This window comes from Periplaneta americana, chromosome 13 (assembly GCF_040183065.1).
Source record: "Periplaneta americana isolate PAMFEO1 chromosome 13, P.americana_PAMFEO1_priV1, whole genome shotgun sequence".
NCBI lineage: Eukaryota > Metazoa > Arthropoda > Insecta > Blattodea > Blattidae > Periplaneta > Periplaneta americana.
The window spans coordinates 161159751-161180115 of NC_091129.1; the positions used below are offsets into that span (position 1 = coordinate 161159751).

Below are 20365 nucleotides of genomic sequence, written 5' to 3' on the forward strand. Positions count from 1 at the left end.
TAGGTAGAGGTTGGAATGGAACTTTCTGACCATAACTATACAATATACCTTCAAGTAAGCATAACAGGAGAGGTAATATGCTATCTATGGAATGGATCGAATTATGGAATGTCAGCTGATATTTTTTAATATAATTTCTACAACTTCCTACTAACTGAATACAATTCACACCCAACAGTGGAAAAGAATATCTGTATGGGCAGATAGTTATACAGACCAAAATTGGAATGTGGTTGTTGTTTTCTAATGCCAGGCTTTGACAATAAAGTCATTTGACCTCTTGCACTCCAATATTTTTCAAAGATATTATCATGGCCAGCCACTGAAGCACAGATTTTGAGGGTGAAAATGGCAAGTAGTAGCCGATTTAAGTGAACATATTTTAACTTTTAGGTGGCTACTTCATTCACACACAACCCCCAGAATGTCTGGAGGCCTACACCTCCTGTTGGTCGACGGGTCCATTGGACCTAGCTGGGAGATCTTGTTGATCACCAGCTTTCCCTCCTTAAGTCACTGGAGGACGATTTTAGTGCCATAGCAGGTCAGCACTAGGAACAGAAAAGTAGAAAGAGGAGGAAGGAAAGAGAAATGAACCCCTAGGCCTCGAATGCCCTAATGCCGTCGGGGTCGAAGAAAGTAAGAGTTCAGTCAGAGGACTGGATAGGAAAGGGTAAAGAGGGAATTAGTTATTGAATAGAGGAAAATTATACCAAATTCAGTCATTAACTCATCAAGCTGACCAATGCTAATTGATGAGTAGCCCCTCCCTTTAGTTCAGCTCGTAAAATTATGCTTACTAACAGCTGCACCACGGGAAGGTAGGGATGGGACATTGGGTATTTGTCCAGGTTGGTTCCTTAAAGCCTTCAATGGGAAGGATTAATGGCTCTCTCCCTGTATCCGACAGATGCCCTATTGCAGCCAAAATTGGAATGTGGTAATGACAAACTGCATTTTGAAGTCTCAGAGTGTAAAAATATATCTCCATCATTCAGAAATTTTTAGAAGAGAGTCGTATGCAAATGGAAATTGATGAATGCCACAGTTCAATAGAGAGAAACTGTAATGATTGTCCCTGCACAGTATGTAGGCCCATGATAATAGGTAATTTTATGGTAACTAACCTCACTCATGTATTGAATAATGAGGTAAATGTCCATATTAAAAAAGAAAAATAAGAACTGGACAGATGTATCATTGCATACTATCACAGTCTAGTATATACAGTCGCGAAGCTCAATACGTAGTAAATATGCAAACATTAGGTAGTTGCTCACCACTAGGATCGCTAATATCGCCTCATTACAGGCAATGCAAAATAGTACCATCACAGTCTATTGTGTCCAGCACCCTCAAAACTCAAGCTTCGTGACTGTATATAGTAGACTGTGATACTATGTTAATGCCAACTCAACAATTTATCCATTATAATTTTATTCATTACCGTAGTTATGGCAACAGAAAATAAATGAGAGTACCATGTATTTTTCAATGATTTTTAATTATTTCGATATACGGTCTTATTAGATTTGAGTAGCTTAATATCAAAGACGGACATCTGTCGTCTCCATAGTTTTGATCTAGAGACAATTTTTTAATTCACAATGTTCTTTGTAACATTTAACACAATTTATTTTATAAATGTAGTGTTAGAGTTTGCATATGGTTTCACTAGGACTGGAAACAGCATGAAAAGTTGTATAAAAAACCACAGCTATCTAAATTTCGATTGAGGTCAGATGTCCGTCTTTGATATTAAGCTACTCATTTGATTTAATTCACCGTTTTTATTGGTCATGTTGCAGTAAAGACAAAGATTTTGAAGTAAAGCTTTGTATTTCTCAAATGCTTATTTTCATATGTATAAAGAACTAATGTAATGCTAGTCCACTGCTGTGGAGTAATGGTTAGTATGTCTGGCCATGAAACGAGTGGGCCCAGATTCAAATCCTGGTTGGGGTTTTCTCCGGGGTTTTCCCTCAACCAATTGAAGCAGAATTGCTGGGTAACTTTCGGCGTTGGACCTCAGACTCATTTCGCCATCATTAATTCACATATCATCATCATCATCATCATCATCATCATCATCATCATTCATACAACAGCATGGGCATAGGCCCTCCAAAAACTTGTCAACTCTTTTTTTTCTATTAATCGAATTCAAAAGATTTTTCTTGCTTTTTTTAATGATTAAATTTCTGTGTTTAAATTGACGAATTAGTGTCTTTAGATCATGTGTCTGGACTATAATATTTATTTTAAATTTCTGAATGTATAAGAATTTCTATATCTCATTTCAGGAATGGAAGCACTGTAATGTGTCTTTTGTAACAGCCTGTACTAATGTGTTAAACTTTACGGTTAAGTTCACGGTGCAGTGTGCTGTACTTGTACAAGAGCGCAGCAATTTTTGGCTACCCAATCATTCACAAGAATAGGAGTGGTAAGCACACTAAGCCTTAGGCTGCAGTGTAAGCCTTCGGGTCCCTCCTCTGTACAAGGAAAAAAAAAGGAAGCACAATAAGCCTTAGGGTGCAGTGCAAGCCTTCGGGTCCCTCCTCCGTACAAAAAAAAAATGTAATGCTAGTGCTTACATAGGATTCATATGTTCTTTGGTTAAATTCAATCCTCTTCTTTATTGCATTAAATAAATAAATAGTAAACAATATAAATAAATGAGTGAATGAATAAATAAATAAATAAATTCATTTTTAAGCTAGCAAAGTAGGTGTCTTCACTTTATTAAGTAGGCGGTAGGCCTACCGGTAATTTGTAATATGAGTAAGAGAGTAAGTAGTGTTATACACGTACAGTGCTGTATATTATGATATTGTCAAAACTTTGTATGTAGCTTGTAATATTGAATAGAAAGTATACCGCACAAATTATTACTTAATCCAATTAAACTTCCTTAATAAAAAAATTATGCTATTCAGAAATGTGTAACTTATCCAGATTTGTGTTCACTATAGCTTTTAAAAAAATTTTATTACTTTTATGTGTATTATGTAATTATTAGTTTGTAAACATGATAAGTCTCATATCATGTAGCTTATATGATCAGTGGATCCAATAAATGATTATGATTATTTCAATAATTGCTCTAAATAATGAACTGTTTTTTGCTCTTCAGAAAACTAGTCATTTTCAACAAGGTTCTGATAGAACATCAACGAGTTTTACAATCAAATTATTATTATTACAAACTATGATGAAGTGTATGGTGTGTTATTACTAGAAATGAAATTCCGAATGATACTATTTAGAGGATTTCACTTTTGTTTGGGAACTTCGTTGGCAGCCATGATTGTTTTAGAAAATGGTCTAAAGATGGCAGTTTCGTAGAATTGTTTTTGTGCCTGTGGTTGTGTTCTTGTTGTGGGATTTATACTAAAACAAATCGAAATTTTGTTTAACAGTGTGGTGAAGTGAGAACTTTTAACGGATTCGGAAGGTAGGAACATGTTCATAGCTTCCTATTTATTTGTAAGCATTAACTGATGGAGAAAATATTATTACTTGATCCTCTTGTGCAAGTGTTCGAATTAGGGAATGGCCTAGGAGTCTTGTTGCGACATTTAGTAATAATCAGCGATGTTATAAAGTTATTAATTAAAATACACATGAAAAAATTGAAGAATCATGTGTTTCACATAATTTGGTGCGATCACACGTTCTGAGGTTTTCTTATAGTTTCAGCTTGTGTTTCACATTTCATTCAGCCTTCACCCTGGCATTGGAACATGCAACATGGTTTACAGGTTGTTTTAATTAATGATGTAACCATCATTTGAGGATTTCGGTTGCCTTTAGGATACATATTTGGCTTATTTTTGCTGATACCAAATGTATTGAACGTAGTGGATAAAATTTAACGTATTTTTTGGTATGTAAAATCGCATAAGCTTATAATTGAATTTAAACACTCAGCTGTTCATGACAAGTTCATATGAAAGGTCAGTGAATCTTGAAAGGAAGTTTTGTGAAATACTTAAAATTCTTAGTAGTACATATTTTGTATTCATTTGTTCGTAACAAGTAAGTTTATGTTTACTTTTGACAACTTGCAAGAAGAATGTCTTAGTAAACAGGTTTTTTTTTCCTTGTAATTTTTAATAAAATATAGGCCTAATTAAATAGTTCAAAATATATTGCAACAAATGGAAATTTTTGTCATTATCTCGTTCGAAATTATTATAGTCACATTTTATTGCGGAAGGAAGAGAATTACGCATAGGTTCTCTTAATGTTAAATAATAGGTATGTACCTCCTAATATTGTTAATGGCTGAGTAGGCCTAACACTTTATGATTATACATTATAATATGTTAATTTATATGTGTGTAGGTCTATATTAGATAAAGGTATTCTCTAAAAGGAAAAGGAAATTGAGAGAAGTTTACTGGCAAAATTGAATGAAGTTTACCTGTTGTAATTGTAGGCCCAATTTCCTTAGATGGAAATTCAATGTATAGTGTAGGCCTATATAAACTAACGAACTTTGCGCTCTCGCCTGTCTGTAAATATGTTGTCTGAAGTTACTGCTGCTTTAAGCCTGTCTATAAAGTTTCCTTGCAGTCTCTCATGATACTGTACTTCAAAATAGGTACTGGCTTTGTTCCTGTGCTGGCAATGTACTTATTTTCCACTAATTTATTTGCATATTATGAAATTAATTTCTTTATTAGGCTGCAGTGAATTAGAGGTGATGGTATTTGGTAAACTGAGGAAATTCTAATATTATATTTTAGATTATGGTATTTATACGTTAACCTTAAGAACAATCACACAGATAAGAATACCTCCGAATAAATTAGTACAGTATGCTACAGTAACTTATATGAAGTAGTCACTGATAATTTTTTATACATCTTGATTACACAACTTTTAACACTGTACCACTAAGGGATAAAAAATATAGGCTATTATAGCCTACGTACATTTTTTTTATCCCTTAAATTATTTTGTAGTTGAATAGCTATTTATGTATTTCGAATGGATTCATCAAAGAAAGCTAAAACAATTCTATAGTAGGCTACATATTCAAGATTTTTTATATAAACATAGGCCTAATTTTAGTTACAATAGGTATTTCATATTCCAGTTATTTCATAAACTACAAAACATTACGGTTCTTAAAGAAAATTAGCCTAAATCTTAGTTTCAATTACTTTGGACACCTGTTATATTTCATGTGAATGCCCTTGCTTAACACGGATATGATAAAGCAAGTTTTGTTTTAAGTGAAATGCTTATTTTAATCCATGTTGAATCTTTCGTACACTACTTTTAACACTTGAATATAAATAATTGATTAAATGGCGATCTTACTCGTGTTAATTGTGTAAGCATGTGCGGCTTACAGCTGTTTCGGTGCTTCTTCACACCATCCTCAGAGCCTACTAGATCTCGGCGTCATCTCGAACTTCACTGCCTGTTGTGTGGGTGCGTTCGATTGTTGAAAAGTGTTGAAATGTGGTGTCAAATAGTGTGTGTGTTCTGAAATTGATCTGTGTGTTGAGAATTTGATCAGTGTGTGTTTTAGTGTGTCTGTATAGCCTATTTCATATTGTTCTAGTGTGTTGACTTTTTGGTTTTTGGGTTTATATGTAGGATTTCCATGTCTGTATTTATGTTATTGTATGTGTGGTTAGCATTAGTTATGTATTCGGCATATGTAGATGTATTGTGTCCTCTGGTTATTGCTTTAATGTGTTCTTTGTATCGAGTTTGGAATGATCTGCCTGTCTGTCCAATGTAGAAACTGTCTCAACTATTGCATGTGAGTTTGTATACGCCTGTGTGATTGTATTTATTTGTTTCTGTTGTTTGAGTGTTGAGATGTCTTTGTAGTGTGTTTTCTGTTCTGTATGTTCAGAAAACAGAAATACAACATAGCATACAGAACAGAAAACATACTACAAAGGCATCTCAACACACAAATAACACAAACAAATAAATACAATCACACAGGCGTATACAAACTCACATGCAATAGTTGCGACAGTTTCTACATTGGACAGACAGGCAGATCATTCCAAACTCGATACAAAGAACATATTAAAGCAATAACCAGAGGACACAATACATCTACATATGCCGAACACATAACTAATGCTAACCACATATACAATAACATAAATACAGACATGGAAATACTACACATACAACCCAAAAACCAAAAACTCAAAACACTAGAACAATATGAAATATACGGACACACTAAAACACATCCTGATCAAATTCTCAACACACAGATCAATTTCAGAACACACACACGATTTGACACCACATTTCAACACTTTTCAACAGTCGAACGCACCCACACAACAGGCAGCGAAGTTCGAGATGACGCCGAGATCTAGGAGGCTCTGAGGATGGTGTGAAGAAACACCGAAACAGCTGTAAGCCGCACATGCTTACACAATTAACACGAGTAAGATCGCCATTTAATCGCTTATTTTAAGTATTGTTATCCCTGCGGTGGCCAAGCAACCAATCTGGGTTCGAGTCTCGGTGAGGTCCGGGATTTTTCATTTGAAAATTGTGAACGGGAAGGTCGCAGTTGGAGTTTTTCTTGGGGTTCGAGGGTAAGCCTAGTAGGTCTACTAGAAATAGGTCATAGTGCTGGGTTATAGCGACCCCTCTGCCATGTTAAATGCAAGTAGGGCTACAAGTATGGTTGATTAACAAATGATTCAGAAAATGATGTTTTGGACATTTTCTATAACGTAACTGTTTTCATATAGATGCTGAATGATTTGTAAATACCGTACGTGTCCACTAAGTTTTTAATGCAGTGTTCACTCCATTAGGAGAAATATTTGAAACATTGTGTTCGTTTCGTTATTTTGAAGTGTCAGCTACTACTTTCTTCCATTCCGTAAAATGAAAGATTTATTAAATAAATGTTAGAGAAATGAAAAGTCATCACATCATATTGAAAGATCGATATTTTTTCGTTGTACATGATAGTAGGGTTACCATCCGTCTGGCAAAAGGAGAACATGTCCTATTTTTTAATCATTTTATCCTGTCTGGCAGGCATTTAAAAAAAATTGAAATGTCCGGCATTTCGCATTTCAACTAGAATTAATATGAATATTGAATAATGTGCGATATTATGCATAGAATATCTAAGCAAATGGTGAAAACCTATGAAAGAATTTAACTGCTTTCAATGGTTGAAGCTGTAGCACATAACAAACATAAAATATGACGTATTGACATGCATTGAATTCTTGCACTCTAAAAATGTCACTTTTAATGATTCTAAGCTATTTTACCAATTGTATTCTGCAATGTACAAAGATATGCCAATCAAGTTAATTTTGACAAAGATTTAAGTTTAGATAAACATGGTGCAAATTCTTCAATTCCAATAATTCTGCGAGCACTGAAACGTTCTCAGAACTCTTAAAAATATGTCAATTCTATTTATTTATCTCAAGTCACAAAGGAAGTGCTGAGAGAGTATTTCCCTGATATCTGCTCAATGGTCAAAAGAACGAAATCGCATGCTAACGGAGAGAGTCAGAGGTATCATCATGTCAAGGACATGTCCTGTGAACAGTTCCATAGTTATTTGTTACAAGATATAAGTTGGTCCCTTCAGGCTCTTGTGCACAAAGTGGGCTCCACCAATAAGTAGAATACAGATGTAATACTAACTTAATCCAGCAACTAGTGAGAAAACTAAGGTGAGCTATTGCTTTTATCTTTACTGAATTTTGTTCATACCAATTTTTAAAAAGTCCTCCTTTTTTCAGCAATGCCCTCTTATTTTAGATTCCATGTCCTCCTATAGAATTTCTTCTCATGGTACATTATAGTAGGCCTACATATTATTCCTCAAACAACACAAAATACCTGTGCTGGAGAATATGGTGGCTGTGGAGACAGGTATTTTGTGTTGTGCGAGGAATTCGCTCTTCAATAGCGAACGATGTGCTAGCGTATTGTCATGAAGAACCCAATTCTGTCCTTGCACAAATTGGGTATTTTTCGTCGAACTGTATCACGAAGACGTCGAAGAATTGCAACATGCGTCTCCTTACTGACAGTTCGACTTTCAGGAATAAACTCGAAATTTACGAGACCCTGGATATCGAAGAGTACTCCAAGCAATACTTTCCCCTTTGGTCGGTCGGCACACTGAGTCTATACGCCTGGAGAGTAGGCCGCATACCACACAGACAAGGCAGAGAAGTTGCCTACAGAGCATGGCGTTGCCACCCGAAGTTCCGTTACTTTCTGACTACTAGTACATACGTACGTACACACACATACAAAGAGATATCGGTAAACTTTCCTTATAAATAATAAATAAAAGCGAAAGTGATTTCATTGGGAAGAGTATGTTGTTTGATAAATAGTTTTCCATGTTTGGTGATAAAGAAGTTTAGCCGATTCTAATTATATTGTGAATATTTAAAGGAATTATATCATATACAAAATTTAAATTTGATGAAACTGATTATTGGTCTTTGATAACGTACCGATTGTTTATAGGTTTGTCTGGCAAGGAAATTTATGTGGATATAGTGAATACATTTAGGGATTATTTTCCTTCGTACGTCACTTTAAAAATAAATTGGGTTTCGGAATTTAAGAGTGGAAGAATGGAGATCAAATATGAACATCGTGTTGGAAGACCTGGTTCTCACACAACTCTAGTAATATTGATGCCTTGTGTGAAATGATTTTGGAAAATCGATGAATTGGGGTCAGGGAGTTCGAAATTTCCCAGTGAGCGTGTCTTTCACAACGTAGACTTAAGTCATGATTGGGGTATGACAGGGATGTCAAAGCGCCTGTATTACGTGCTCATACTACAAGCAATACAAATCCAAAAAGGTTGACTTTTTATCGCTCTTAAGGAAATGTGCTGGTTCTTGAGAGCACGCAGTGCAGGCGCTTTGACATCCCTGGGGTGTGAAAAAATAAATGGATCACTAAATGCTTGAATATTATCAGAAACGACTCGGTAACAATTCAAATGACTTCACCTCCTTTTTGAAGACGATTCTTCTGAACTTTTTGGATCATATTGTAGATATGGACGAAATATAGATCCATCATTACGGTCCAGAAACAAAATAACGTTGCTCTTGTAATGTAGTCGTGATGGTGGTGGTGGTGGTGGTTTATTATCCACTACATAAATACAGTGTTTGGACATGGAATATAAATACAATAACAAGATTATACAATAATATACTAATTGATAAATATTAATTGCAAACAAAATAGAATAGGCACAAATTAATAGCAAACTTCAAACTAAGTAAAATTAACAACAAAAGTTTAGTTGAATGTTTAAATTAGCAAATCACAGGCTAAATAAAATTAACGAAAACAGTACCAATAAATTGTTAAAGTAAATAGCAAATCGCAAGCTAACTAAAATTAACAATAATACAAATGAATTAGTAAAATAAATCACAGATCACAAGCTAACTAATTTGTTATACAATATAAATGAATGTTTAATTACTCGTAAATGGCAAATTAAAACTAACGGGATTAATTCCTTAATTTGTATTTCTGTTTTATGTATATAATACATAGTTTCTTAATGTATCTTTTTAATGTAAATATAATGCAAATAAATTTTCACTGTCATATAAAAAAAAACTAACATTAACAATAATTTATTCACAGAACTAGTAACGGAGCAGAGCAAATATAAATCGAGGCGTATAGCAGATTAGGAGGTAGGCCTACAGAAGTGAAGTCATATTTTACTGTTTGAAACGTCTGTCATTGAATAATTTTACAATGGCACAAATGAAGTAATCAGTACCATACACAATACAAAAACTGGAAAGAATACGGTTGTTAAATTTGTGTAAATATCGAATATTAAATAAGCGATACTAGATTGGTAAGTTCTCTATAGCAGAGGCGAAGGAAACTTTGAAAAACGAAGCGCTTGCGTCGAGTTTTTTTAATTCCCTAGAGACTTTTATGCATTTAACGCCCGTGAATTGCATATTATTTTTTGCACAATCATAATTTATACCTTTATTTTATTTATTATATATTTTAGTTATGTATTAATTTTGGACTGAACATTTGTCATTTTTTAATGGCAATGTGTAATTTTCTAGGTGACCGTGTTTTTACATTCTTTTGTTTTAGGCCTATTTGATTGATACGACTGTTTTTATGTGTATGCATTATTCAAATAAATAAGAAGCTAAATTGCAATATACGAAATTGAAGTGTCTGAATTTTTTCTATAAATAAAGAGAATGACAGTCTTTATCTCATAACATTTAATAATTGTTCAAAATTCTTTTTTATTTTTTCTCAGTTATTTATACTCGCTTTAACATCTCTGGTCATATCGCGACTTAATCTTCTGTGTGAAATCCGAAGGCCTGTGTACTATTGTTGAGACTGGTTCTATTGTTGAGAACTAGATGGCGATTGATTTGTTATGAATATAATAATTTCAGTGATGAATGAGGCCGGTGATATTCAGGGATGTTGTGGACCGAATTTCCTGGCATTTGCCTTACGGTTGAGGGAAAACCCTGAAAAAAACCTCAACCAGGAAATTCAACCCGATCGGGAATCGAACCCTGGCCATCTGCGTAAGAGACCAGCATGCTGACCCCTACACCACAGAGGTGGTTATTTTTTTAATTTACAAGTGACTGTATGTCAAGTTTGTAGAGAATTTACTTACAACACAGCGTGTTGTAAGTAATTTATTACTGCACTGTTACTTCCAGCGTCTCCGTAGTAACCATTGAACGTGTAGTATCTTTAAGTTACATGGCATGCAACAATAACGGTATGCAAAAAGAGCATGAGTGTGCAAAAAGGATTTTTTCCCCCTAACTATCCATTATCTTAATATATAAAATTGAATGTGGGTATGTATGTATGTGTGTGTGTGTGTGTGTGTGTGTGTATGTTCTCTATACAAATCTACACGCTTTGACCGATATGTGCCAAAGTTTGCACATTTAACTTCATAACCAGGAGAAGAACATAGGCTACATTAAAATTGTGCAAATGGAAGTTAAATTAATTAAAATTATAAAAAATAAAAATAAATAGATCAAATCTTCATGAATAATATTAAAATACAAAATCTTCTACAGTCAATTGTTCTTTTATTATTGTCTGTTGTATTCAACATCGACTTTCACGAGGCCATGGAAATTTTAACACGAAATTAAATTACATTGTTGTTACACATCATGAAGGCTAAAACTAGATAATTCATGCAATAAGTATCTTTACGCAGTCCAGGACCGTATTATGAATTCCTCGATGCAGTTTTGTAGATAGTGAGCAAACTGTTTTATACAAGTGAATTCTAGAATCCTTTGAAACTACAAGGATTGCTACCACATAATTTACTTAATAATGAATAACCAATAGTACTATTGCGAAATATTGACCCACCAAAATTATGAACGAATAAGAATTGGTGTGAAAAACTCATACGAAACGTTAGAATTGGCAATATTAACTGAAAAAATAAAAGGAGATGTTTTTATTCCACGTATTGCTAGGATACTCATTCAGTTTTAAGCAACTGCAATTTCAATGCCACTAGCATTTGTAATGGCCATATTAAAATGAAGCTCAAGGACAGTCGCTCAAAGTTGCAGACATTAACTTAAAAACTGCGTGTTTTTCACATCCTCAACTATATTTTATACAAAGAAGTGGAAAAAAAAAAAAAATTACACATATCAATAAGCAATTCAATGATACTTTTGTCATGTTGCCAATGTAGTGTGTGAATGTACATAAGCCCACTGAAAATAACATTGTAATAATTCTCAAAATATTGTTGTTCACGTTGCAAATTTAGTATGTTAAGCGTTGTGGAAATAAAAATCTTCTAAAATATCGGTAGGCCTATACGTTTCTCAGAATATTAGTCTTTATGTTAAAAAATGACTTATTGCGAGTTGATATATATCTGTATTCTGTGTATGAAATTAGAAAAAATATAATATGTTCTGAATTTATGAGATATAGTTTCAAGTTATATTAAAAAAAGAAGAACTGGGTATGAGGTATAAGTGGTGTACAGCGGTCAAGAGGTAAAAAAATCTTCCAATATAAATTAAATTATATAGGCTATGTATACTGTATATTGATTCGATGCTGAAACTGATCAGAAAGAGGAGAAGGAATTATATTTTCGTTGGGTTTTACTGTGTTTATAGTTTGATTTTTCTATTACTTTATTTGTATTTCTGGCGCTGTGGAAGAGAAGGCCTAATGGCCTTAACTACACCAGAATAAATAAATAAATAAATAAATAAATAAATAAATAAATTACAAATAAATAAATAAAAACAAGTAAATAAATAAATTTAAAACAACAGTTTAACGTCAGGCACATGATATGTTTTCTTTTCGGTGCTTGATTTACAACTGTTTTAAATTGAGTTAACCCTGGCAGGCATTTGGCTAAGGAGTTCATTAATTCATGTAAGTGACGTTAAGTAAAGATTCATCTTTATGGGCGAGGAAAGCTTAGTAAAGACAATTCGTTTTGGTTGTGTATAGTTAGGTTTCCGAGATTTCCGAAAATTTAATAACCAGTTTAATTAAAAATAGAAGTAGAAAGGAAAACCCGGGCAACGCCGGGTGCTTTCAGCTAGTCGTAAATAAAAATGACTCGTTCTTAATAAATCTGAATTCAAGTGAGCGATTGTTGAATCTTCGATCTCGCTACGCACAAGATATATCTTATTTTCGTTGCGTTTTTTAAATCCTCATATTAAACCGAGAGATGGAATAACTTCACAAATCTACACAAGGAACAAATTTAGTAAATATATCACGTTTAAACATCTTCACTCAATAAACATTTCGCACAAACATAGCTATGTCAATCTGTTACATAGACTACTGTCAGTTCGAGGGTTCAGAATGACAAGGCTCTATCTACTTAAATTTTACAGGAGAGCATTTTAAAAGTTTAGTTGTTAATAAAATCAATGCAGATAAGAACCTTTTCAAACTAACTTTATCACGAACAATAATTGAGATATCAACATATATAGTCGCAACGCTGTTATTCCCGGCGTGACTCCTCCTCTTTGCTTACGTCTTAGGAAGTGAAGGCTCTATAAAGTCTAGGTAGGTAGTGTCGTTCGCCATTTTTGTTCTTTCGTTGCCGAGCTACCAGACGAGGAATCTATTTTCCACACCGTTAAACATTATCATGTCCTAGCTCCTATGATAATAAATCAAACGCACTGTAATTGAGCAAATAATTGAGCGGCAAATAACGTCCTCGTGTGCTTTCTGCGAAAGCCAACGAAAGAGCCAAAATGGCGGGCGATTATATTAAGTATTTAGCGAGCCTTAGGAAATGTATAACGTCATCATCAGCGAATCACAAGACGCACACGTTTAAATGTAGCCGACCTGCAACGTGATTGGCTGCCGGAAATAAAAGCGACGTGACTTTTTATAGTTTATATGGTAGATAGCTATGAAGTAGCAGAATTCAATGCTACAAAAATCTCAGTTTTGCTAAAAATGTCATTCTGAGCCCACGAGTTGTTGAGCGTATATTATAGCAGAAGGCTTTTGAAAATGGGTGTGGTAGTGCTGCCAATATCTGGAAAGAAAAATAAGCGGTCAGTGACAGGATAGGTTGGGTTGGTTCAGGCTTTTGGTATGCCTTGCATACACGGTTTTTGAAAGATAACATTTGGATTCCCGCGTAGTGCAAAATGATGCTGTTACCACTCAGTTTTGTCATTGCCTGTGAAAATATCGGAGAAAATTGTGTGTCGGGTGTAGAAGAAACGAAGTTATTTAGGGTAGACTGAGGGGTTTACAGCTTTCACAGTGATCAAATCGTGTCTGTAGAATGGTGTGCTACAATTTTGAGGTTATTTTTTATTGGTTTAAATGCGTACATTCTTTTTGTCCCAAATATATCGCGTAGTGGGATCGAATGTTCACCAAAATATTTTATTAAAAAAAATAAAAAGTACATGCAAACAATTTCTCATTGAAATATGTACGGTACTTATTTGCACAGACTAATGTATGTAAGATCTCGCACCGTAGCTGCGTGGTCTAAGGCGTCATATCGTGGACTGGTGTTAGGAGAAGAGCGCTGGTTGGAGACTTCCTAGGAAAACATTTTTTTTTTCATGAAATGTTGGTCTGTGTTTGGGGCCGGTGCTCACGGAAAATTGGGCAACTACAGTGAGTAGCGAAATCTGGTTTCGTAAGCCAGCTGTAACTTCATGGTGGGGGATTATCGTGTTCTCTTACTGGTTGGATGATTGTTAATTTTTGATGAACTGATGAGGCAACAGGGCTAGTATGCATTGGTCCTCCATGGGCTGTCGCGCAACGGTTTTGGTTTGTGTATTTTTTTTTAAATGCAGTCTACATAAAGGCTCATTCACAATGAAAATTAAACATAACGTAAGCGTTAACTTAAGAATGTAAACGTTACGGTAAAATCAAGAAGTCATACCATCATTCACGATGGGAACATAAACATAATACCAAACATACTTGGTAACCATGGAAACATAACAACGACGCCATTTCCTCATATTCTGTCGTATACTTCAGCGCTCCACGATTGTGTACTCGACCTGGTTGGCCAGTTGGTATAGCGCTGGCCTTCTATGCCCAAGGTTGCGGGTTCGATCCCGGACCAGGTCGATGGCATTTAAGTGTGCTTAAATGCGACAGGCTCATGTCAGTAGATTTACTGGCATGTAAAAGAACTCCTGCGGGACAAAATTCCGGCACATCCGGCGACGCTGATATAACCTCTGCAGTTGCGAGCGTCGTTAAATAAAAAACATAACATTTTAACGATTGTGTACTGTTTGCAAATCACGTAAGCATAAGCATGAAAGTTTGGAGTGTGCAAACTTTCATGTTAACGTCTTACGGTAATGTTAATGCCAGTGTTTATGTGAATCATTGTGAATGATCCCATTTGGTAGCCTGGCCGCAAACTTCTGTGTTTATGTTACGGTTATGTTTATTTTCATTGTGAATGGGCCTATCGTGAACTATGATGTCAAAGAAAATTTTTTCTGTGTATGTTCAGTTTCTTTTATGCTACATACATTGTATATAAATCTGGACTTCAAAAATTACCGCTAGGAAAGTGTAGAAAGTATGAGGAGCGTTCTCGTGAAGATGAGGACGCCAGGTTGTCGTATTGTTAGGTTGAAAAATCCGTTCCCATAAATCTGGATGGGACATTTGTCTAGATATAATCTAGGTAGGCGCCACAAGAAGAAAGTTTGAGAACCCTGTGCTGTTCTCGTAGCTACCATGTGCCAATTCTTAGTGCTTTATACCCAGCAGAAGATACAGAAAAAAAGTGGTACAATCGTCCATGGCCGCTTTTTCATCTTATGTAGGACGCATCAATTTTGAAAGCGATTTGTAGATTATATTTTGTGTAGGAACTCCTTGTACGTGAGTTTCTGCGGCTGCTGAGATGTTTGGGTCGCCGTTAAAGCCGCATATTTTTTTCTGGCAGTGACTTTGAGACCACTAGACGTCTGTGATATACAATTTGTTTCTAAGAACTATATTCCTATTTCGAGACAATACATTTTTGTGTTCGGTGCTGGCAAGAAAATTCGGACGCTTGAGATCTGGTTGAAAAGCGGTTTGGCAAGGATTCAGTACAACAGATTGTACACAAATACAAGGTTGCATTCAATTCAGATTCCTATCATGTGAGGAATTGTTGACGACTGGTAATTTATTTCATCTAATTTCTTCCGCACACAAGATATCGTCGATGCCTCCAATCTAGGAAAATTTGATTTTATGAAGATGGCACACACTTTCTCACTACTCACTTCACTTGTTTCGTAATACGGCAATTGTTTATCATTTTATCAATAGGCTTATTTCTTATTGTTGATATTCTTTAAGTAGGCCTTTTATTAAACATAGGCTAAATAAATTAAACAACTGATAAGCAAACATTCTCATGGGGGCAGATACAAAAGTTAATTTTTTTACACCATGATAAATGTCAAAACAAATCGAAAAACGATATAATAGGGGAGTAGTGGGTACAGTGAGACACAAAATATTAAGACATAAGTATGCAAGTGAAATTTCAAGTATTTTTAAAATCAAGTGCAGCAGAAATATATATTAAAACATTCATGTACACAACGCGTGTTTGTCAAAAAAATGCAAATGTCTCACTGTTCCCATTCAGGAAGGTACAGTAAGACACCAATGTCTATTAATGGACATTGAAATGATTTACATTTATTTCAAAAGAAAAGAAAGCTTGCTGTCTCTTTATCTTGCCATGTTCTGTAGACTTATTTAGAATCATTTTGATGTCTGACTTCGAAACCATTGAAACATCTGGAACATTTGGAAAAGTGAATTTTCCATGACTTTTCAAACTTTTGCTAAAAATAAAATGATTTTTGGTGACAACAAAGCTTATAATTATAAGAATTTAATTTAATTCTTTATTATTTTTTAATATATTTTTTTTAAATTTTGTGAATAATTTTTTTTTATTTAAGAAACCATTAAAATGTAATGTATCCATTATTTTAAGCTATAGTTCCTAAATTGGTTACTAGCATGTTCATTTTTAATGTTAGTTACCGGTAAATGTAATATAATTACATTTTATTTTTGCAAATCATTGGTACATGGGGAACAGTGAGACGTCTCAGTGTATCCTTCAATGACATGTCTCACTGTTCCCTTTACGCGTAGTTCGTTTAAATATGGCACCATCACTTCAAAATCAAAACAAGAAAGACGAAACTTTGCAAAACAAAACGTCAAATACCATAGTATTAGGTAACAAAACATTCATATTTCTATTTAATTTGTATGTCCAATATAACCTTCATTAAACACAAGCCAAAATTTTACTTCTAGAGTGAAAAATTACGAATTATTTTTTCATCACTCACCTTTATAACTAGAATCAAATCGAGTATGAAAATACTGTTACTTTACTCATGCAACATGCAACTCCACTGTTACAAATATTTCAACATCAAAAGTTAACATCTAATAAAAAATATCTCACTGTACCCACTTCTCCCCTACCTAATACTGTACAGTATTAGAAATAAGTTTTGTCGCATAGATACTAGCTGTAAGTCCCAGAAAGGAGGCAGTGCGCATGATCAAAGGACGAGCGACCTGGTTCACAAGAGAACGACTAGTTGAAGTAATAAAATTAGTTTTGTTTCGTTGTATGTCTGATCATGCGCAATGCCTCATTCCTGGGACTTACGAAGTATCTGTGCGACAAAAGCTTTTTTCTAAGACTGTACACACTATACTATTACAATTTTTTTTTCAGTATAACCCAACAGGAGGCATCAGGCGGCATTGACGACGAGATTGGACGGAGGCTGAACAGGATCTTGGAAAAACTTAATAGGGAATTGAAAAAAAAATAATTTTATATAAATGAGCGAAATTTTATTTTTTCATTTTTTGGCATCCCTGGACAAATATAACTCAATCCTGGATATAAGACATATAATTATATACAAAACAATCCTGGCAATCCTGGTAGAGCCTAAATATTTTGCATTCTCTTGCAATATATAAACTATGAGAGAAAGATGTGATAGCTGAATGTGTTCCGTATTCGACAGAATTCATAACTCACGTAGGTTTACTTACTTACGGCTTTTCAGAAACCCAGAGGTTCATTGCCGCCCGCCATTAGTCCCTATACTGAGCAAGATTAATCCAGTCCCTACAATCATATCCCAACTCCCTCAAATCCTTTTTAATATTATCCTCCCATCTATGTAGGTAGTTACGCTCTCACTTGCACACAGTGTAGACATGACTATTTTATAAGGGATGAGGGGGACGAATCCCAGAAAAGTATGTATTTCACGCTAGGAAGATGAGTTGACAACAAGGTGGAAGTTTTCTTGGAAAAACCTTAACACTTAATAAGGGTTTCGCATTGTGTTTCAGCTTTCAATAGAGGTAGACAAGGTCACTGTCCTCATATTTCCATCTCTTTCTGAAGTTTTTTTGCAAAGATTTTCCCTACTTTACCTGGTTTACAGTTAGAAAATAACAGTACTATTGTGCTTTTAAGTAAGCAATTTCCGAGAGAGAAATATTGTCGGAATTTTTAGTATGATTTTGTATTAACAAAATAGTAATTAATATCAACTACAACCGGTTAATTTTAATCGACTCGATTATTCGATTAAATATTTTTGATCGATTAATCTTACAACAGAAATTGATCGATTAATCGATTAAATTCCACAACACTATTTTTAACACATTAATATCGTTAATACCAAGAAGTCACATCCCTACTGATAGAAAACCGAAATTGGTTGTTAGAGATTAGCGATATTTTAAAGAACAACATCTGAAACTCTAAATTAAACATAGTATGAACATATTGTATACACATCGTATGTAACGTATGCGAAAGGATACATTTAGAGTTATGATTTCATTCTAGAACTGGAAGTGGCTGATACTTGAAATCGCAGCCCGGTATATACCGCGCTCAATTAGAAGTCTTCTAGGAACGTCAGTGTCACAGATTTAAGTGAACTAGTCTGTTTTCTGAATCACTTGCTATTAAAAGAGGTAGAAACGCGTTTTTTTTGTGACATTGTCTTCGAAGAATTACTGGCTGAAGATAAGTAATAGTTTTAAAGTGTTTTCTTTGTAGTACCTTACCTAGTTTCTTTAGACATCGCTGTCTGGTGTGTGTACCCTTAGTGTTACGAGTTTACATGTGAAGTGTTGACTACCACTGGCATTCCCTTCCAAGTGCAGGTTTGTATAATTTTAACTGTTAGGGAATACAGATTTTAAAATAAAGCCATTTGTTTGCGTAGTGAAGTATTATTTTGTGGGGTATTTTCATACGAGATTAATTTTAATGCTGAATTCTGTTGTTCTCGGTAGTCTAAAAGCTGGTTTACAATAAACCGGGAACGAGAACCAGAGTGAAAACGAGAAGCCGAGAACGTGAATATGAAAATTTTTGATTCACAATAAACCGAGAACGTAGCCGACTATGCATATCGATATGCATGTCAATAACGATATGTAAAGTCGATATTACGCATTCAGATGTTAGTTGTGTATAATTGACCAATGGCGTTCTCTCATGAGTACAAGGCAGTCAACATAAACACAGGTTAACCAACTTCAAAATTTCGACGGTACTATAAATATACATATGCATCTTTATTATCACAACCTATTTTAAGTCTACCATAACGTAAAATAATTAGAGAAGAAACATTTGTAATAGAACAAAAATGAACATAACAGTAGTTATTGAATTGAAGCATGAATATGTAGTGTGTAATACAACCAATACAGTAATAAAATATGATTCACTTATGATCGGTGTTCAAAGATGCAGCTATTGAAAGCCACGTATTCTTCTTCTTTTCTCATCGTTATATGAGGCGCGCCGCTTATCGTAAACGTGAGGATTTTCCTCAACACTCAATATTAGAATCTCATCAAATAAAACTTGCTCCATGATGCACAGCACAGAACAAAATAATGCATAGGTTATGTCACGGTCTTCTTGCTACAAAATAGCTTTTAGATGGCAATAGAATGAATCTAGTGGGCTGTGATCGGAAACGTGAACTCCAAAGTTGAAACTTGGCCAACTCTCCGTTCCCGATCCCGGGCTCCGGCAAGCTTTTCGTTAATTGTGAATGCTCACATTTAAATGTACACATTTTAACAATTTTACAGTTTTCGTTTTCGTTCCGATTCTCGTTTCCGGTTTATTGTGAACCAGCCTTAATTTGCTTACCGTTAGATCTGAAGTCCACGGGGTAAATCACGACCGATGGCGATGGGTAGGACTGTATAAGTATGTATGTATAGTTATAATGATCTCTAAGATCTGGTCCACAATAAACCGGGAATGAAACGAGAACGAGAACGAAAAAAATGATTACAATACATATATTTAAATGTAAGTATTCACAATTAACGAGAAGCTTGCCGGAGTCCGGGAACGGAACGTGAAAGTTGGCAAAGTTTTAAATTTGCCGTTCTCGTTTCCGATCATAGCCTGTGCAATTCGAACTGGCGGCTCAAAGTGAAGCAATGGACTACATTTGCCACGTGTGGTTACCCCAATCCTGGACCATTCTCATCAACTAAGTCAGTTGGGACAGCCGGAATTACCAGTGCTTCAGTTCACAGTTTTGAGTTAAGTGATTCATGCGTGGTTTGCACTTTTGTACGTTTGTAGGTGACCGTGATCCAGACAGGTGACATGTCAACAATTCTCCGTTATTATCCGTCCCTAGATCCCACATAAGATGAAGTGTACGTCTTTTTTAACGATTGGAATTGT

At 34.8% G+C, this 20365-nt stretch overlaps 2 protein-coding genes across 11 annotated transcripts in view; both read left to right on the plus strand.

Annotated features, from left to right (window-relative positions):
• The window catches only part of mio (GATOR complex protein mio), a 114431-nt gene extending 113989 nt beyond the window's left edge, over positions 1-442 (plus strand). The window contains exon 15 of the transcript XR_011335753.1: positions 394-442. The gene's annotated coding sequence lies outside the window, so the exon portion shown is untranslated. The remainder of the gene's footprint in view (positions 1-393) is intronic.
• Positions 443-3304: 2862 nt separating this feature from the next.
• HDAC4 (histone deacetylase 4) overlaps positions 3305-20365 on the plus strand; it is a 582774-nt gene continuing 565713 nt past the window's right edge. For all 10 annotated transcript variants that reach the window (XM_069844548.1, XM_069844563.1, XM_069844558.1 and 7 more), the window contains exon 1: positions 3305-3457. The gene's annotated coding sequence lies outside the window, so the exon portion shown is untranslated. The remainder of the gene's footprint in view (positions 3458-20365) is intronic.